At 47.6% G+C, this 19,591-nt stretch overlaps 1 protein-coding gene across 2 annotated transcripts in view; it reads right to left on the bottom strand.

The window, feature by feature from the left end:
- Nucleotides 1-19,591, bottom strand: part of LOC146869385 (amine oxidase [copper-containing] 3-like) — a 79,612-nt gene that overhangs the window by 33,843 nt on the left and 26,178 nt on the right. The window lies entirely within an intron of this gene.

Below are 19,591 nucleotides of genomic sequence, written 5' to 3'. Positions count from 1 at the left end.
TGATGTGAACATGCATGACCAAACCCATGGACATACAATGATATCCACCTTGATATACACTCACACCAGTGCTCAATGTGTAAAAGAATAAGCGCTGGGTCCCAAGGTTTTGCAAAGAAGCCCGCGGCCTGCGCTTTTGAATGCCAGCGTGCCGAATACCAAGGATGCATTCTGTTGCTTCCATCTTAGTCATCTTTAATCCACCACCAGACACTTCCTATCTCCTTCTCTAACTCTTGCTTGTTGTTGATCCCTGCATTCTCCATGTGTCATTATTTTCTAGGTGTTCTCTTCCTCCCTCTTTCCCCCTTTTGTGTTTTTCTGGACGAAACTCTGTTGTGGAAAAATAAGTCCCGGTCCCCAGAAATAGGTGCCCCTGGCTCTCACCTGCAACCGCTGGCTCAAATTAAGCACTGACTCACTCATTCATGCAGACATCTCTCGGTGAACTAGGAGCCTTAATTAAAGAAGGGGGTCTGCCTTCCTCTTCATATCCCCACCTCATCTAGAGCTTGGCAATGCGGCGTTCCCGATGATGGAGCTGCTGCTGGCTCCACCCTCAGGCACTTCTGCTCAGTGGACCATACACCAATGGAAACAGAGTAGAGAGGCCGGCCAGTGTAGCACAGCCCTTCTAATGCCATCTACAAAGGATTTGTGTTTTTTTGGAGAACAGCAAATTTAACCCTCCTGGTCCAGAAAAATCTCTGAAATATACCTTCGAGCTGGGCGCAAACTCTCTTAAACCTTACAAAAAGCGATGGTTGGAAGACTTTGGGACAGACATCTGGGCACAACCCCCTACTTGGGAAGTCTCAGCACAGAATGATGGGTGAAATGCTTCAGATAATCTCAGCTGCCAGAAATTTCTCTGGACTGCATTTATATCCATTGTTTTTTCAGCTCTGCTGTGCCATTACAAACAGGCACCAACCTTATGCAAATGAGTCTTGGCTCACTGTGCCTTAGAACTCAAAACGCTATGATGTCTGGTAGGATAGGTATACCCAGCCACGGGTCTGAGTTCCATGTGAGATAGGACTCAAGATACACCTCACCGATGAGGCCCAGTTACCAGTCGCCTCCTCCTTTGGTACCCTGAACACTACCACTGATTTTGTTTTGTTGAGTGCTAATAGTTTGAATGGGGTTGTATAGGGGCCAGAAATCGAAGGTCAACAACAAATATTGTGACCAGATATCCACCAAAATCCATAATATTGTTAGTTAGGATTGTATTTCGATAGGAAGAGCATTTCTGTTTTCCTAATAACGTTGGTGCCATTTGAGGAATTTTTACAAAACTTTCCAATAAAAATGTTCTTTCACCTCAGCTCCAAACTGAAAAGTTTCATCAAGCGGGGGATGAAAAGAAGGAGGAGTCCCAAAACACATTTTCCGTTTGGAAATGTAGACACAAATACAGCCAAACCCTCTGAACGGATTTACACCAAATTTGGTGGAAAGTTGGATCTAGGTGCAGAAAATGAGCATTTTGTGATTTGGTGTTAATCCATTCAGTAGTTTCTGAGCAATGTAGGTTAAAAAAACCTATAGATATTTTATGTAGTGGATAGCCAAACCATGGACTCGGATTGGCTGGCCACAACTTTAAGTTCAAGTTGCGTCCGCCATCTTTGGACTCGGGGACTCAGTCCCCATGTACTCAACAAATAAGATAATTATGGTGCAAGGGGGCCGGGTGGAGGTACTCTGACACATTGGATGGGTTGGGGGGGGGGGGGTCATAAAGGGTCACCCTCTGTGATTTAAACAATAAATGTAAGGGTTTTGTTTTTGGCATTCACTGGATCCTCTGGTCCACCATGGCAATCTTCGCACGGCCCCTAAAGTTTGCTACACTTGAATCTACACACACGCACATATGTGTGTATATATGTATACTGTTCTTCACAATATATGTATGTCGATAGTAAATCTAAACTTACCTATATATAGTTACCTTTAAGATGCATCGTGTATAGTATCTGTTTTTAGTTATATTTCTTTTAAAAAGGGACATGCATGGTCCAAGATGTTCATCTGATTCTTGTTCATGTTACACTGGTGAGGTTGCAGGACAGAAGTGCTTTGGATGAGGGGCAGGGAAAGGGTAGGGGTTGTAGGGACACCAGGAAAGGGGCCTTGACAAAGGTTCAGGAATGTTGGCAGTCACCCTCCAAAAGGCTTTGTAAAGAAGCAATGGGGTTCAGGAGGTTGTGGGAGGGAGGAGGCAGTTTCCCTGTGCCAGTAGTGACAGGGTGGGGTGAAAGATGGAAACAGAAATGAAGAATAGTAAGTAGGGTGAGAGTAGGGAGGTTAGGAGGAGGATCTGGGGAATAGGTGAGAATAGGTGGTTGGATGGGTGCAGTCACTGGAGAGAAAAGCATGTGGAGAAGGGGTGCTATTTAGCCCCAGTCTCTCAGTGTGCTGGGAATCTAAAGTGAGTGGCTGTTGCTATGTAGGAGGAGGGGAGGCTTAAGTGGGAGATGTGTGGGATCAGGGAAAGGGGATAGCGCGAGCCAGACAGCCTTGCTGTAGTTGATTTTCTAGCCCCTACCCCTTCCTAGAATATGCTTTCATTGCTCGAATTTGCTACTTCAAAAGAGTCCATCATGAAAAGGGTAGCAATACAGCTGTTCTGCAGCAGTATTGTTGGCTCTATGGCACTGATGGTAAGCAACATTGTACACACACACAAGATACTGCCTGTAACTACTCATTGCCCTAGGAGCCAAGGAAAAGGCCTCACGGAATGAAGAAATGACGACTTAGAGCCTGACTTAAACTTTGGCAGAGAGGATGCTCCATCCCAATGTGACTGAGTGCCCTCTCCACCAAAGCAAAGTTCTGCACAAATCATTTAGGGTCAGGAGCAGCCGCGGTCCATGCAGGTAACAGCAGTGGTGCGATGGGCCGGGTAAAGGGGGGATTTTGAGGGACGCTGCAGAGAGAAAATTAAATAAATAATACATTTTTTCTCGGCATCGTCCCTTGAAATTGCGCCTTACACGGCCCCACCACTGTTACCTGCCTGGACCGCGGCTGGTCAGGAGGAACTTGATTATGTAGACAATGGAGAATACTCTGTCTCCGTCGCCTACATAGAGATCTGACAGACAGATGGAGTAAGGTTTGGCCGTGTGTTCCCCACCCTATTTGGAATGGGTGAACACATGGCAAGTTTTTATTGTCCGAGCAGTGAAAACTACAGAACGACCCCATGCCATGGGAGAAATCTCCCATGGTGAGGCGGCATTGTTTCTTTTAATTTTCAAAATGAAAATTCTGCTAACAAAACTTCTTTTTGAAAATGAAAAAAATCGAAATTTTGACGTACAACCTCGTCAAACTTTCAATGCATTTACAGGAACTGCTGTCACAACAGTTCCTGTAAATGCACGCGATGTCTGCTGGGCCGGCGTACATCTCAAAATGTGTCTGGCAGGTACTCCCTCGGGGCGACAGGTCCTTTCCTCCATCACCCTGACAGAGTAAATTTTGTCTTCCAAACTCAAAATCAGGTCCTTGGTTGGTAGAGGTCAAACAGGGAAGGTAGAAGAGAGAGGTGTTTGTCTAGAATAGACATTGGAAGAAGATCAGGCTTTGGAGGGAAAAAGCCTTTACTACGCAACGGTTACAACGCATGCCATTACATCGCATGCCGTTGCAATGAAAAAGGTGTGCTGCAGTGGGTAGAAGGGGTTGGATTTAACACCAACACCTTCCCTACTGTTGCACACACTGGAGTTGGAATAGAAAATGAATCTATTCCAACTTCCAGCGCACCCCCGACAGAAAGTCGGGGTACAGGTTGGCGTTGCAACGGCATGCGATGTAATGGCACGCATTGTAACATCACAAATTCGGCTTTGGACATTGTTTACTTTTGAAATATCAAACCCTGTGATGAAGACAATGAGAGACTATTTGCCATCATTGATGAGTTCTGATGACTTAGGGCAGAGTACCATGTTGGCAATAGAGACAGTCTGTCTGCTCTACTTAGAGTTGGGCAGATCACCATGCTTCTGCTGGTGGTGAACCAGCTGGCTTCGCCAGCAGAAACCTCACATCGACGGCCCAACAGACTTGGGGGTCTCAAGTTCATCAGACCATCCACCCTATTTATAGCAGACAATCCAATGTATATTTTTCCGTTCAAGACCACCAGGGAAAGCCCAGCATTCCCAAACAGAAGAAAAGAAAATGACCCCCACAACCTGGGAGAAAATTCCCGGGGTGTCAGGCTCATCAGACTTTTGTTTCCCAAAAACAAAGACCCACTTTGCGAGCTTGGTTTTGTAAAAAAAAAATGTTTACTGAATAGCCGCATGAGACAAGGTGGCCACTCATCAAACTTTCAGTGCCTTCAGAGAAGCCTCCTTGGAAGGCACAGAGATCTCTGCCAAGCCAGGAGAGATCTCTAAATGTTGTGGGCAACAGTATGCAAGGGTAATGGAGGTAATGCTCTCCGCCACAATGGTGGACGGACGTCAGGCCACCTGCCAACCTCTGAAGAGTCCCTAAGGCTGTACTTTCCTCCACTTGTGGGGCAAAGAGAGCACATAAGTACAGTTGCTTTGAATCCTATTCTATTCAAGAATATTTGTTCCCAGAAGGAAATAAATGGCATACTGATTTATAAGTCTTAAAGTATAGGGTGTTAATTAGTGAAGTTTTCCTTTGCATTGTCTGTGGAACTGATTGATGGCAGGGGCCTTTTGCAGTGGTGTATAAAGGGGGGGCGGACTCCCCCATGCCCCCACTCGTACCTGCGGCTGTCTCAGTAATCTGCCAGTACAACACCGGGGCTGCCATGGGCGGCCAAAGGTCTAGCTAAGGACAAAGGGGCAGATTTACAAGGACTGGTGCATCTGTGCATATTAGCAGGGATGCGCCAGTAAAGATACGACACACAAAAATACCCTTGCACCACCAGGAATGCGTTGCATTTACAACGCGGCGCACCGTGGCGTAAGGATAAACAGATGCGTGTTGCATCTTTTATCGTAAGGGCAGCGCATTGCTGAAGTCGTGTCGCAAGCGTGACGCAACTCTAGCAGTGCTCAGGGGCGGCCTATTCCTAACATGCTGCGTCACTCCTTACGCCTGCTTCAGGTTTCGACGCAGTGGCGTCATAAAAGTGACTCAGTGAAATCTTGTAGATTTCACTGCTTCACTTTTACGAGGCTTTTCTGCGTGCCATTACACCTGATGCAGGTATAATGTAGTGCAGGGCTTTACTATGTGACGCATCTCCTAGATGCGTCATGTTGTAAATATGTTGCAATGTGGCGCATTGTTAACGACGCCGCTGCGTCCCAGGAGTGACGCAACTGCGGCGCAAATGTGTGGCAAGGGGCTTGTTAATCTGCCCCAAAGACTGTCAATCAGAAACGAGAACAGCCAGGTTGTATGTCAGTACCTATTAATAAATAACATAATTGTGCATTCTCTGCATACGGTGTGAGATGATAATATGTACCTGTGTGCAAGGCTCATAATGCAAGGTGCTGTCGGCTTAGGGCAGCACTACTAACAGTTAGATACTTTGATAAATAATAAGTAATGTGTTGTAATTAGGGCTTGGACTGACCATTCCAGGCACAGGAAAAACTCCTGGAAGGCTGAGGACCAGGAGGCTGCGTCACGGGGTGGACGGAAAGATACGCAGCCTGGCTAACAGCCCCGAGAGAGCGCACACACTTTTCTTGTGGACCCAAATATAATGTTCTCCCCAAATTCCTTCAGAGATGGTCAGACTCAATGACAACACTCACTTGGCACAATATATGTCAGATATAAACTAATTTATCATGCCAACATTTAGCTACCCATCCCCCACTGCCTGTACTATACATGGAGGGCTGCTGCCAAGGGCTATACTGGTCGTTAAAGGCCTGCTACCGAGTTACAGGCCTACAGTGGCTGAGGATTCATACAATGGCGGTGCAACCTAAGGCAGAAGGCTTATAATGCTAACAGAACATTCCACCCGCTGAAGGTGGATTGTTCTAACTTTTTAGGGGAGAAACGGAAAGCCAAGCATTGAGATGTTGGAGCAAAAGGTCATATTGGCCCTCAGCCCCTTCACTGTCTTCAGTGACCTCCCAAAACCCCAATGATCTAGTTATTGTTAGGGTTGCCCAAACCCCTAAATCCATTGAACTGATGTATAAATCAGCCTCCCACTTTTAAATTGTGAGATAAGATTAAAGAAGATTGGTTGCAGCCATTTGAAACTCAGCCTCGTCCTGTGGTGGCTCATTATTAAATGGAAGCTCAGCAATCTCAGCAGCAGTACTTCGATCACGGTGTGACCCTGAGCACATTGAAGAATTTGCCATCAGCATACAATAGAAGCGCTTATAGATTCAGGTGAATTATTTTGAAGCAGATTTATGAAGTCAATTTAAATAATGGCACGATAACTGTGCCTCTTGTGTCTGCATTTCAGAGAAGGTGACAGGGCCGCCCTCCTTGTATGGGAGTGCGTCCTGCAGCCCAGGGCCCCCGGTAGTCTGAAATCAATACACGATGAGCATTGTCGGAGGCTGCTTGTATTTTTAAACATCCGGAAATATTTGCAGCTAAGCCACACCACTGCATCTACAAAAGGAAATGCCAAGGAGCCAGAAGCCTGGGTCTTTTGGCAGGAATATTTGTTTAAAGCTGAAAGGAGCAATCATGCTCTCCCTGTGAAGGGTCAACATGGAGGCCTGGCTTCTGTGCCTGCCTGTGTATGCCTTGGAGGCCGGGCTTCTGTGCCTGCCTGTGTATGCCTTGGAGGCCGGGCTTCTGTGCCTGCCTGTGTATGCCTTGGAGGCCTGGCTTCTGTGCCTGCCTGTGTATGCCTTGGAGGCCAGGCTTCTGTGCCTGCCTGTGTATGCCTTGGAGGCCTGGCTTCTGTGCCTGCCTGTGTATGCCTTGGAGGCCTGGCCTCTGTGCCTGCCTGTGTATGCCTTGGAGGCCGGGCTTCTGTGCCTGCCTGTGTATGCCTTGGAGGCCTGGCTTCTGTGCCTGCCGTTGTATGCCTTGGAGGCCTGGATTCTGTGCCTGCCTGTGTATGCCTTGGAGGCCTGGCTTCTGTGCCTGCCGTTGTATGCCTTGGAGGCCTGGCTTCTGTGCCTGCCTGTGTATGCCTGCTTTAGGAGCAAGAAAGGTGGGCCATGTGCATGGCTGGCATTTATCACCACAGAGGCAAATCTGCCATCTTTGGATCCAGGAGTCCTGGCTCCCTGTTCACTTGACAACATGTGTGATCGTGGCCAGTGCACTTCACCGTGTATCTCAGATCCATTATGCGGCAAAAACTGGGAGCACTTGGGAATTTGCCGATGCATCTATATAGAGCACCATATATGTATTTATTCCAGAATTCTGTGCAGTGCTGCACTCGACTTTCAGTCACTTCAGCGAGCTATGTTATTGCAGTAGAAATGTGCAAGAGACTAGGAAAATAGGGGCATATTAAAAAGCGGCAGCAATGATTATCGCTGGCCGCTCTAAGCCAGAATTTTTTATCGCTGGCTATCGCAGGAAATTATCGCCATGCTAGCGTTGTATTAACAACGCATAGCGCAATGGCGATAATTTCCCAGCGATAGCGATGTTTTCCATGGAACATCGCTGGTTTTCCAGCGATGTTCCATGGAAAACGGCGATAACCTTGCTGATACGACCCTGTGGTCGTATCAGCATAATCCACCCCCAATGGCAAGTATAGCTAAGTCTGCATTTTAGCAGACGTTAGTTTTTGGAGAAAACGGCTGTTTTCTCCAAAAACTAACGTCTGCTAAAATGCGTGGGCAGCATTGTAAATATCGCGATGTGTACATCAGCGATATTTACAAGGTTGTACTGCCTAGTGACGCCCACTTTGCATCTCATTAGAGATGCAAAGGGAGGCGGCGGGTAAAAGGGTGCTAACCTGCGCTAAAGCATGTTAGCACCCTCTTGTAAATAGGGTGATATTTTTATCTCCGCTTTTTTGGCTTTAAAAGCCAAAAAAGCGGAGATATGGCCCTTGTAAATATGCCCCGTAGAGTCCAGTATTTTGAGGTGGGGGCCCATTCGTGTATTCCGAAATCAATGGCAGCTTGTACACTTTGTGCACCATTGAAAAGACTGTTCACATGATGGGTATGAAAAGGAGTGCTTTCTGGTTGTCTGATTGTGTAGTCTTTGCACTCATTCTATGAGTTCCCAATTTAAAGCATGTTACAATAGAGCTCAGTCCTCCCAGGGTATTGCGCCATGGACTACCAAATTTGGCAGCAGAAAAACAGAAATGTTTGCACACAGAATTGTTCTTTTTGCAGCATTGTTACGGCGCTTTATGTTACTGACATTCCTTTCATGTAATCCTTCAAACAATAGAACCTGTTCTGCCTAAAACACTTTGGTACAGGCATCTTTAAAGTGAGTGAGATTTTGTGTTATACATTCCTTTGTGAGAACCTTTAAGGTGTAGATCAAGCCAAACAAAACAGTACATGGCTCCTGCACGCCACGTCAACAGCGGCTCCTCCGTTAAACCGTTCCGTGTTCATGACGAGCTCAGCTCGTCATGATTCACAGTGGAGCTGTGCTCATGACGAGCTCAGCTCGTCATAACTGCTGCGGCCCGCCCACGCGCGACTAATTCCCCGCCTGTGTGGGAGAATTAATCAGTGTGCGGGGTCGTGATGAGCTCAGCTCGTCATGAGCACAGCTCCACTGTGAGTCGTGACGAGCTGAGCTCGTCACGAGCGCAGCGGCACCCCGGCCCCCCCCGCACCGCGGGGGAATTACCCCCGCAGGGAAGGGGTTAAGGCAGAAGAGCGTCACCCCCCCCTGCAGCGAGCACAGAAGGTACACACAGAATAATACAATAATTGTTACCATTGTATTATTCTGTGTACCGCCAGTCGCGCAAGCGTGCGCATGACACATTTGCTGGCTTTATACAGCCGGCCAATCCGAAATGTGCACTTCAAAAGGCTGCAATCCCAGTACTGTAAAACAGCCGAGCGATTGCAAACACAAACTCTCAGTTTCAAAATGGGCGCTGGGTTAGCCTGCTCCAACCCATCCTGAAGCTGCTTTCTTCATATTTACAATCGTTTAGTTGCAGAAAACCCTTGTGTATTGTTTCATTTTCACGAATGTACGTTTGTTCAGTGCATTTCCCTCAAAAATGGGCAATCTCGTTTTTTTGCAGAAAGTATGTATTTTTTTATGGGTATGTGTCTACAAAACGATGAGTCTGTGAAAAAGAAGCACAGTTTCTATATTTTGTGGAAAACCTTCACATTCTTCAACTTAGACAATTTGCGACATGCACGTTTTCTGTGGCAAACATGGCTAAATTTACATTACTTGCAGAAACAAATATTCAATGCCAGTTCATTTCATAGGACCAAAGTGTCGGTCTTTTTGTGTGTAAGCCATGCCCCACTACCCCTTATTCACTTTGCTTTCTCTACCTGTAGAATAGATGCTTGTGAGAAGCTGGTTTGGTTTATGATGCACCAATCCAGGCAACCCTTATGGTGATTTTAGTGGTCTTAGACAACCTTAAAAAGCTCTCTAAGTGGTAGCTGTGTAGAGCAGCCTTCAGGCTTAGTCCAGAAAGAGTGTAAAGCAGCTTGTTTTACAAGAACATAAACTTATAGGTATAGATTGAGTGAAAAAGAACCACAGAGTGTATTTATAAAAATATGTATTTACTATAAGACACTCACTAACACATACAGATATCTTCTAGACAGAGATGTACACAATGCGCACAAAACTTTTCAATAGAAACAGGTAAGAAGCACAAAATATACAGTGGTCACCAGGGTAGAACAACCCATATACTAAAATAGTGGTATGCGAACCACTACTCGAGTCAAGACTATACCCAAAAGATGTAGAAGTGCTGGGTACCCAAGGAACCACCCAAGGTAAGAAACTAGGTACCCCACCGAGGCCGTGTGCAGAGTGGGAACACGACCGCAGGTTCAATGCATGTCAACGGGTTATTTGCGGTTGCAATTTTAAAGAAGAAGGACCCTTCCCAGTGGACCCTGAGGAAACCCTGTGGAAGACATAAGGTTGGGGAGCCTCCCCATCCATGGATACCCTTCGAACTAGGATACCTACAACAGGGAAGCCGGGTGCATAAGTGGGAAGTGGCGTCGCAAACCGCCATCGAACTCAACGGAGGACTACAGGAAGATGCCGTTGCTGGAGAAGGTGAAATTGTCCAGTGGAACACAAAGGTGGATTCAGGATGTGAAGTACTTGCAAGCAGAGGGGACAAGGTCTGCGCCACTCAGGAGTGACCAGGAGGCACAGAAGACGAATGGCCACTGATGTCGTGTTGCAGGAGAGATGATCGTGACCTTGAAGCTGCAGCTGTGAGGACCAGGCGACACTGTGGAAGACCAGAAGCCATTCACGAGCTGTCGAATGTCGAGAGTTGAGGGGTCGGTGTCTGTCGAGAACACCAACAAACCTTGGCAACTGCAAACAGTGTGGAAAGCAAAGAAGCTGCCGTGTCGAGACCAGCAAGGTCCAGGTGACTCACCACAAGCAGTGGAGTCAGGGCAGGCCCCTAGAAATCAGGAGAGCCTGCAGAAATCAAGGAAGACCCTCAACAGGACCCATAGGCCAAAGGCACTGGAGTTGCAAGAGGACCTTAAGCAGCTCACTACAGATCAAGGCCAACGGTGCATGTGATGTGGTGAGGACAAAGATCTTGGTCACAGGAGATGCTTGAGATTGGGGCTACTTCAAGCCTGAAGATCTTGATGGAAAGAAGCCACTAAGCCTTTGCAACAGGAAGTCAATGCAGTGCACAGTGGTTTGGTTCCTGCGGCTCTGGCGAGGGATTCTGGCCTCAAACCTGGTGAGAGGACAGGACAAGCCTTGAGGGATGTGAAGAACTACCACCTGTGTTGCTGAGCCTTTTGGAGTCCGTAGGAGCTTAGGATCAGCAGGCCGGTCAGCTTAGTTGCGGTGTCTGCAGATGCAGGGGAGTGACTCCTTCACTTCAAGGGGTATTCTTTCAGGTGTTTTGGATGCTCACAAGCCTTGGAAGGTTCCTGTATGGAGCACATGCACGGACGTTGCAGCAGACGAGCAGGGCGGCAAGAGATCAGGAGCAGCAGGAGTCTTCCCAGTTGCAGCCTTGATGTCCAGAGTGCACAGACAGTCGAAGAAGTGGTGTCTTGAAATGAATATTGGCCCACAATTAATCAGGGGACCCACCCTCAAGTAAGCTCTTATGTACCCTAAGGAAAGGGTTAGGATTATTCAGGGTTCCTTCCCAGGGTAGGGGTTGGACAGTGGGGAGGATACTCTCATGTCCTTTGTCCAGTTTCATGCCAGAGCGGGAGCCAATGGTTCCCCGAGCTGCTTTGAACTGCACTATGCAAGGAGGGCACCAAATGTGCCCTTCAAGCAGACTGAGTGGCGTTGGCAAGCGCTCCCACCCGGCCCCAATACACTAAACTCTGTCTGGGAGGTGGTGGAACCTCCCTGTGACAGCATACCTATTGTTCTGCCTTCCCCTGCTTGAGCTTGGTTCAGCAGAAGGAGGGCAGAATCGTGTCTCTGGTTGGCAGCTGCCATGTTGTGCTGTCTGGGTCTAGAAGACTGGTACCGGGAGCACTGAGGGCCTCCCGGAGGAGCTTTACAGTGCATGAAATCATACCTCCCACAGCATTTACAGTGTGGGGGTACGATTCCAACATGTTTGATACCAAATATTATAGGGTTCGCTACAGCCAGTTTAGAGATGGTCATCACGTAATGACGCATGGCCACTCTACATATCGTAATGGCTGATGCACTTACAGCCTGGGAGAATGGACTCCGAAGGCTGTAGGGGTGTCCTGCTAATGCAGGGGCACCCTCACTCTTAGAACCGAGCACCCTGCCTTCAGGATTGAAAGGCCTGCTTTAGGGGTGACTTATAGGTTGTACGTGCAGTGACCTTAGATATAGGGAAAACTATATCTTTCGTAAGTGGTGCTAGCACCAGCTTACACAGGCTGCAATGGCACGCCTGTAGTCACAGTTTGAGTGGTCCCTCATGAGTGGCATAGTAAATGCTTCAGCCCATGGGGGGTCCCTGATGTACCTACGCCCTGGGTACCTCAGTACTATATACTAGGGACTGATAAGGGTATACCAGTGTCCAATCTGGGTTGTACCTAAGTACTTACCATACCAATTTAGGGGAGACGGCACAGAGACTGGGGTCCTGATTAGCAGGATCCCAGTCAGACTAGTCAGAAACTGCAAGCATAGCACCAGGCATAAAGTGGGGATATCCATAAAAGCAGATCCTACTTACCTACAATGCTTAAGCTGCACACACGTGTACCACGTGAAAACACTGGCAAAATGTACATGTGCCCTGCACTGTGGGACGACTGAGTGTGGATTTAACATGGAGGATTTGTTCATCTCCACTTTCTGATTAATATTGAGAGATTTTACAGGTGGGCCTGCCAAGCGATTGTACAAGAGAAAGAAATTGAATTATTATTTTCTGGAATGTTGTAACACACACTTTTCACTCAGCACAAGCACATTTTGGTCTCACTAGCACACGGAGCACCTTGCCTAATTGCCTTATTGATAATATATTATAAAATTGCTTCAAAAATAATACCTACTCTATTTTTCTTAAGCTTGTGCTTTTCTTGTAAATCTTTTTAAGTCTTGGCTAGACAGCACAGTCTCAGAGAGACTGCGATATTCAATATGTGGGCTTCAGCCCTCACATGGGCTTCCCATTTGCTGGCTTCGTTGACTCTCTCGTATTCTTTCTCCCCATTTGTCCATGGCATTCATACGTCATGCCTCTTCTTGTGTTTAGCCCTCCCTGAAAGCATGGACCAATTACTACTATCCATCTACTGTTCCCATTTTAGAAACTGTTTTAGGAACTACTTTTTTCTTTGTTAAAGAGCACTTCATACAAGCGCTTGTGTTTTCACACACTCCAAGCTCCATTGATGTATACAGGCATGTAAATCTTGTTCTTATCTTGTCACATTTGTTGTGTATTCAAAGACTGAGATAAAATTACTAGCCCTGGGCGGATCTGGCGTAGTGCCTCTACGCGTAGCTCCACGGAGTTTGGCAAAATCTCTGTGTAGCTCTGCTCCGCTCCATCTCCGCTCCCTCCCCGCTCCCAAATGCTTTAAAAAGGTGTAAATAAGGCACTTACCTGTTTTTCTGCTGCCTCTCGGGCCTCGCCGCTCTCCTTCCTGCTCCTGTCTCGTCCTCGAATTCCTTCTTAAAAAAACAAAAAACACTACGTTGTAAGACTTGCAGGTGCGCATGCACACTCGCAAGAGGTACAACGTAGTGTTTTTAAGAAGGACGTCGAGGACGCGAGAGGAGCAGGAAGGGGAGCAGTGAGGCTCGGGAGGCTGCAGACATGCAGGTAAGTGCCTTATTTATACCTTTTTAAAGCATTTGGAAGGGGGGAGGGAGCGGCTAACTCTACTCTGCCACGGAGGTGGAGTTTTGCCTACCTCCACGTTCGCCACGGAGTGCAGAGTAGGCAAATCTCCACAATCTCTGCTGGTGGAGCAGAGTTACCCACCCAGGGTTACTCGTTACATTTCTTTCTCTGACTTCAAAGTGAGAGGAATTTTTAAATCAATGTCTCAAGGTTGCTTGTCCTTTACATTTCGACTCTTTGCCACTTCCCTCATCGTGTCTGCCCTTCCTATTTCTTCTTGTCTTCTTCTCCTATATATATATTTGCTCTGTCCTATATTTCACCTGTCTTTCCCATTTCACCATTACCTGCATGCCCCCTGCCGCAGGCATTTAGTGCACTTGTGCCTCACAATATGTGTGATGACAACTGTACCGCAAGCCCCGCCTTCCGAGGTATGAATTTGGGTTAGACCGTTCACTTACTAACTCTGTTTCTGCCTCAAATAATGTTGCTGCCCAAAATGTTTAATATTTATCAGCCTTAAAACAAAATCGAAGGAGACACGAGACAAGTTAGTTAGACAGGACAGCTTGTTGCCGGTTACTAAACGTAGCAGAAATCCAAAACAAATCCAGCATAAAATGGTTGCTGCTTGATTAAGCCTCCCATCAGAGTTTTGTACTATTTGTCTTTTTTCTGTCTCTTACCATGAGGCTGTAGAAAGCAAATCTACCAATTTCCTTATTATGAAGCTTATAATTGGACAAATCCTTCCAGTTGGTAGTTTGAGTAGTTCCCTGCTAAGGCCACACACTCACATTATCCAGCATTTTTGGGGCACTTACTTTTTTTGTCAATATTATAAGTGTTGGACTCTAAGGAAATACCCTGGAAAGCGACAGTTTTGGTGTACAGAAGCAGAAAAGTGATGGGGTCTTAAAGTGGGAGATTGTGAGGAGCAGAGTCTGTTTACTAACTGGAGAGATGTAGGCAATGTTTTCTGATACCAGATTGAGCCATTGAGGGTCCCCATAGCGATTCAAGAATTTATCACAGCAGCACTTTTTAATCTTTTGACACTGGCAACGACATATCGCTTTTTACAAGGATTTTCAGCCATGCTGACCAGCAGCTGTGCTGCTATACAACATGACTAAAAGACATTGACATTGACATTGAAAACGCCAATAATTCTTGCATTGCCGAGACCTATTGGCTTTGCCAATGCTTGTTACATTTTTTGTACACGAGGAGGGATTTGATAACTGCCTTTTAACTAAGAAAATGATGGCCAATTTATTCTGACAGAAACACTAATGTGTTGTATTGCCAGCATAATGTATGGAAACGGTTGCAAGGTATTGGGGATTTTTTATTTTTTTCAGCCTAAGAGCTCTTTCCAAAATTGGAATTCAGTACCCCTTGTGGGCCCTTATTGCGTGTGGTAGTCTTAGAGGAGGTAGCTCAGTTCCTCTTTACGCGTGGTTCAGATACCTTCTTTTCCAGCCTTTCAGAGGATCCAGGACAGTACTATTAAGAAATGCAGCGTTGTTCAGATGCATTGTTCATATTTTAAGTGAGTGACCGAAGCATTTGTTTGAAGCCAAACATTGGACAGGCAAGTGAGAAATTTTAGTTGTAAGGGCCCGCCTCACAACCCACCAATCTGAAGGCGGTGAATACGGACAGTGGAATAGGTGATGCAGTGTAAGATTAAGGGGCCGATTCCGACCCGGGTCGGAAGGCGGCCGGAAAAACAACGAGCCGCACGCGTGTTCTCCGGCCGACTCGTACAGCTGTACGAGCGAGCAGGTACGATGCGAGCACGTGAAATGCACCGACCGAGTTGTTTCCGGGTCTGAACCGCTCCGTACGTCTTGGTCGTAAGCTAACTGTGGCGTGCAATGGATGCGATTTACAACCGAGCCAGTACGATGCACGCGTCGGACAGCCTGTGTGAGCCGGAGTGTCCGGCTCTCAAAACGTCCGGGTGGTTGCCTTTGGGGGTCCGCATTGGACCCCCCTGTCACCCACAGCCCTACGACTCGGACACATGGGGAGACCCATGGGTCCCCCCAACACAGGCATGTACGGTGCGGATGGCACCGATGCATACCCACTGCGCGAGACGTACCCATTCAGTCAATGGGAGCCCATGGACGCGTCGTACGACCGGCTCCCATTGACTGCTATGGGAGTCTGACCGAACCGAGACTGGCAGCATACGGCCGCATCGTACTCACTCGGTTGGACTGCAGGACTCCGGCTCGGTCGGAAAACACTCCGGATCCGGCTCGGTCGGAGTGCTTTCCGACCCGGATCGGAATCGGCCTCTAAGTTGTCTATTTCAGTTATTTTAGAATCTAGGCACTCCAGTCAGGGCTAGACTGGGAACACAAACCAGCCCTGGTAATTCAGTTGGACCAGCCCCGGGGGGAGCTAGTGAGAAGCACTGCTGCTGCTTTTGTTACAGGGGGCCGATATTACAGCACTGCTACAAAACCAGCCCTAAGTAACAACAATGGCCCCCACCACTAAAAAACTGGCCCCCACCCTTAAAGCACACTGGGAAAATGTCCGGTGCTCACTACAGCCAGTCCGGCCCTGATTCCAGTAGGTCTTCAGATAATTGTTGAGATACACAAGGTGTTTTCTTTAGTACATTTGGGTTGGACCGATTTGGATCATGTCGGCCAGATTCCTTTCCGACCGAGCCATACCGATGGGTTCGGTCGGAAAGGAATCCGACATGGATTTCCCGATTGTGGACGACAGGCTCGGAGAGCCCGTCCACCGTCCGGAAATCTCCCAGTACTCCCCCGGCCACCTCTTTGCGACCGAGAGAGTACGATGGCAGCTTTTCACTGACTTTTCGTGCCGTTTTTTCCGGCACGGATAGGCAGTTGGAAACTGTCTTTGGGGCCCCCCAGTAGGGCCCCCATGAGTGCGAGGCCGCCGAATGACAGCCTGGGGGCACCTAGGGTGCCCCTCTGTGGATCACTGCACCCGGTGGCAGGCACCTTGTTGTGCCGCCCACAGGGTGCACCCCTGCTTTCAAGGATGCAGGCCTGCATTCCTTGTATACAAGTGCGACCGAACCCTGTTCGGTCGCATCGTACTAGCAAGGCTGCAACCGACGACAGCAGGTTGGTCAGTTACGGCTCCTGATCGATGTCAGACGGACCTGAGTCCGTCTGACATCGGAATCGGCCCCTTGATGTTGGATCTGATGGAAAGCATTGGTGTTCTCCTCTGGAAAGCCCTGGACTGCTCACCATTGCCACCCTGAGGGTCAACTGCGAAATAGTGTACTTGGTGTCCTGTTTGCAGTGTTTTAGTAAGTCAGACCCCAGGACATCAGTGGTAAAAGGCCACAACCACCATGGTTGAGACCCCGTAGCCCCTGCTTGTCCCGTGAAACACGAGCAGTTTTTGACAATAAATCCACAAGTTACTGCCTGTAGGTTTGTATGACAGCCATTAGAATTTGTCTGGCGATTCCCTGTTATTATCACAGAAAGTCACATGGTTCATCAAAGAGATGTATATTTAATGTCTTTTTTTCTGGCATTGGTAGCAGAAAGATGATAATGCCAGCCACAAGAAGGTGGGTGTTTGCTACAGAAAGGCTAATGGCATTGTACACTGACCACAAAACAAATGCTTTATTCAAAAGTCTATCTGTAAACCAGAAAAACAGGGAGTTCCAGACCTCTGCATATGGGGTGAGTCTGGATGGCATTGTTACTCATACAAATAGAATGGTCACAGTGGCTTTGGAAAAGAAAGACTAGGGTAGGGTGACTGTCAACTGATGTAGGAAGTCATTCCTCACTTTGTGAGATCTGGATCGGTGCAGTGGGTGTATGGCAACACATTGCGTCGTAGCAACCATAAAAAACACTTCCTATGATAGTGTGGAGATGACAAATTGAGTAACCACAATGAGCAGTAAGGGTTGAACTGTATATTTCTTAATGAATTCCCTCTAAATTATATTTTCAGTGCTAAGATCATCAACCAGCCAAACATTTTTCCAAATTCACATGAGTCACCACTCCATAGACAGCCATTTAAACACCATGTGACGCTAAGGGGCCGATTCCGATCCGGGTTGGAAGGGCACCGAACGCGATCTGGCCGGAAAAACTACGAGCTGTACGCGTGTTTTCTGGCCAACTCGTACAGCTGTACAAGCGAGCAAGTACGATGCAAGCTACATGAAATTCACCGACCGAGTCGTTTCCGGGTCCGGACCGCTCCGTACGTCTCGGTCGTAAGCTAACCGTGGCGTGCAATGTATGCGATTCATAACCGAGCCAGTACGATGCACGCGTTGGACAGCCTGTGCAAGCCAGAGTGTCCGGCTCGCAAATCGTCTGGGTGGTTGCCTTTGGGGGTCCGCGTCGCACCCCCTGTCACTCGCTGCCCTACGACTCAGACACAGGGGGAGACGCTTGGGTCTCCCCAACACAGGCATGTACGGTGCGGATTGCACCGACGCGTACCCACTGTAGGGGGCGCACTTGCCCGCGACGTACCTATTCAGTCAATGGGAGCCCATGTACGCCTCGTACGACCGGCTCCCATTGACTTCTATGGGAGTCCGGCAGCATATGGCCGCATCGTACTCGCTCGGTCGGACTGCAGGACTCCGGCACGGTCAGAAAACACTCCGGATCCGGCTCGGTCGGAGTGCTTTCCGACCCGGATCGGAATCGGCCCCCAAGAATGAAATTTAATGGAAGAAACATTTATAAAGCTCGTAGCTACCCTTAGGCATCCCAGCGCTGGTTGCAGACGCAGTGGAAGAAAACACCTTTACTGGACAGTGGCATTGAAAAGCCACGTTTTAAGTAGTTTCCGAAAAGACAGATGGTTGGATTCGGGATGTACGTGGTTGGGAAGGGCATTCCATAGCCTAGCCGCATTGTAGAATCATCAACAATCCTACCACTTTATAGGTGCATTGGCATAATCACGACATTCTAATTAAGGTTCACACAGATACTCTCCTGTCAGCACCATACTCCCAGAACATGGCCTTGCCTTTCTCAAATATTCTTTATGCACTGTAGCAGCTTTTCTCGACTTGATTCTTTCAGCAGCATCCTCCATCACGGCCATCGCCACCCTAACGTCAACCACATTCCTGCCCTCCTGAGAGCATCTTTGTCCAGCTTCCTCTTCCGCATGCTTAGGCCACCTCCTAACATCCCCTGCTACCCATGATGATCTATGTAAAACCTGCAGAAACACTTTCATTTAAAACTGTGAACTATTAGTTTAAAAACACCTTGAAACCCCATTTACCACATTGCAGACCTTTTAGTACTTGGACTGACATCTCCCTTTCCATATTTTCTCCATTTCTTTCCTGTTCTTTTCCCAGTTTATCTATATCGAGCTCACTTCAAAAGCAGCCTCTCAAACCACTCTAAAAAGCTCCTATTAGGGACTGTAAGTGGTGTGGTGTCCGTCATTAAGGTCATTAGGTTTTCCTCTCTGTCTCCTTCATTAGTAAATCTCCTGGCACCACAAACTGTATCCTTTCATTTGTTCTGATACATTTAGAAACTTTTCAAAGTGGCAGTTAGCTATCAACACACTTAACAAAGCCACATATTTTTCAAGAGGTTCACATACCTTTTACTTCCGTGCATTCATGTGTTTCTGTGCTCTATCAACATCATTCCTGTTGTTCTCCAGCAGACCTAACTGGAGAGGGCACACAACGTGTACCCTTCAGCCATACTAAAGAGTGGCTACTGCTCACCCCCGCCAGGATATGAGGCGGCTGGTGGTTGTTTCTGTGCCAAGCTTTCAGTTTGACACAACTGGGGTCATTCTCATCCCCATGAGGGTTGTGCCATCTTATGTAACTAGAGACCCAGTGTTGGGTCAGTGGTGTCCTCTGCAAGGACATGCTACGTACAACATACCATGGAGGCTCCTGTGCAGAATAAGGCCATTCTAGCTTCTCTGTACTGCGCCTCAAGGTCACCATCCTAGTTTCACTCTGATCGGGATTCTGGCTACCCTACATTCAGTTCAGAGCCTTGCCTGAACACGCAAGGCCGAAATGTGTTTGTTTATTTATTTAAATTCTAGAAAACTCATCCTAAATATATTGTCCTGGAACTTATAGATACTACT

Source organism: Triturus cristatus, chromosome 1_1 (genome assembly GCF_964204655.1).
Source record: "Triturus cristatus chromosome 1_1, aTriCri1.1, whole genome shotgun sequence".
In the NCBI taxonomy this organism is placed as follows: domain Eukaryota; kingdom Metazoa; phylum Chordata; class Amphibia; order Caudata; family Salamandridae; genus Triturus; species Triturus cristatus.
The sequence above is the reverse complement of the archived record's forward strand: the minus strand, read 5'-3'. Positions and strand labels throughout refer to the sequence as shown.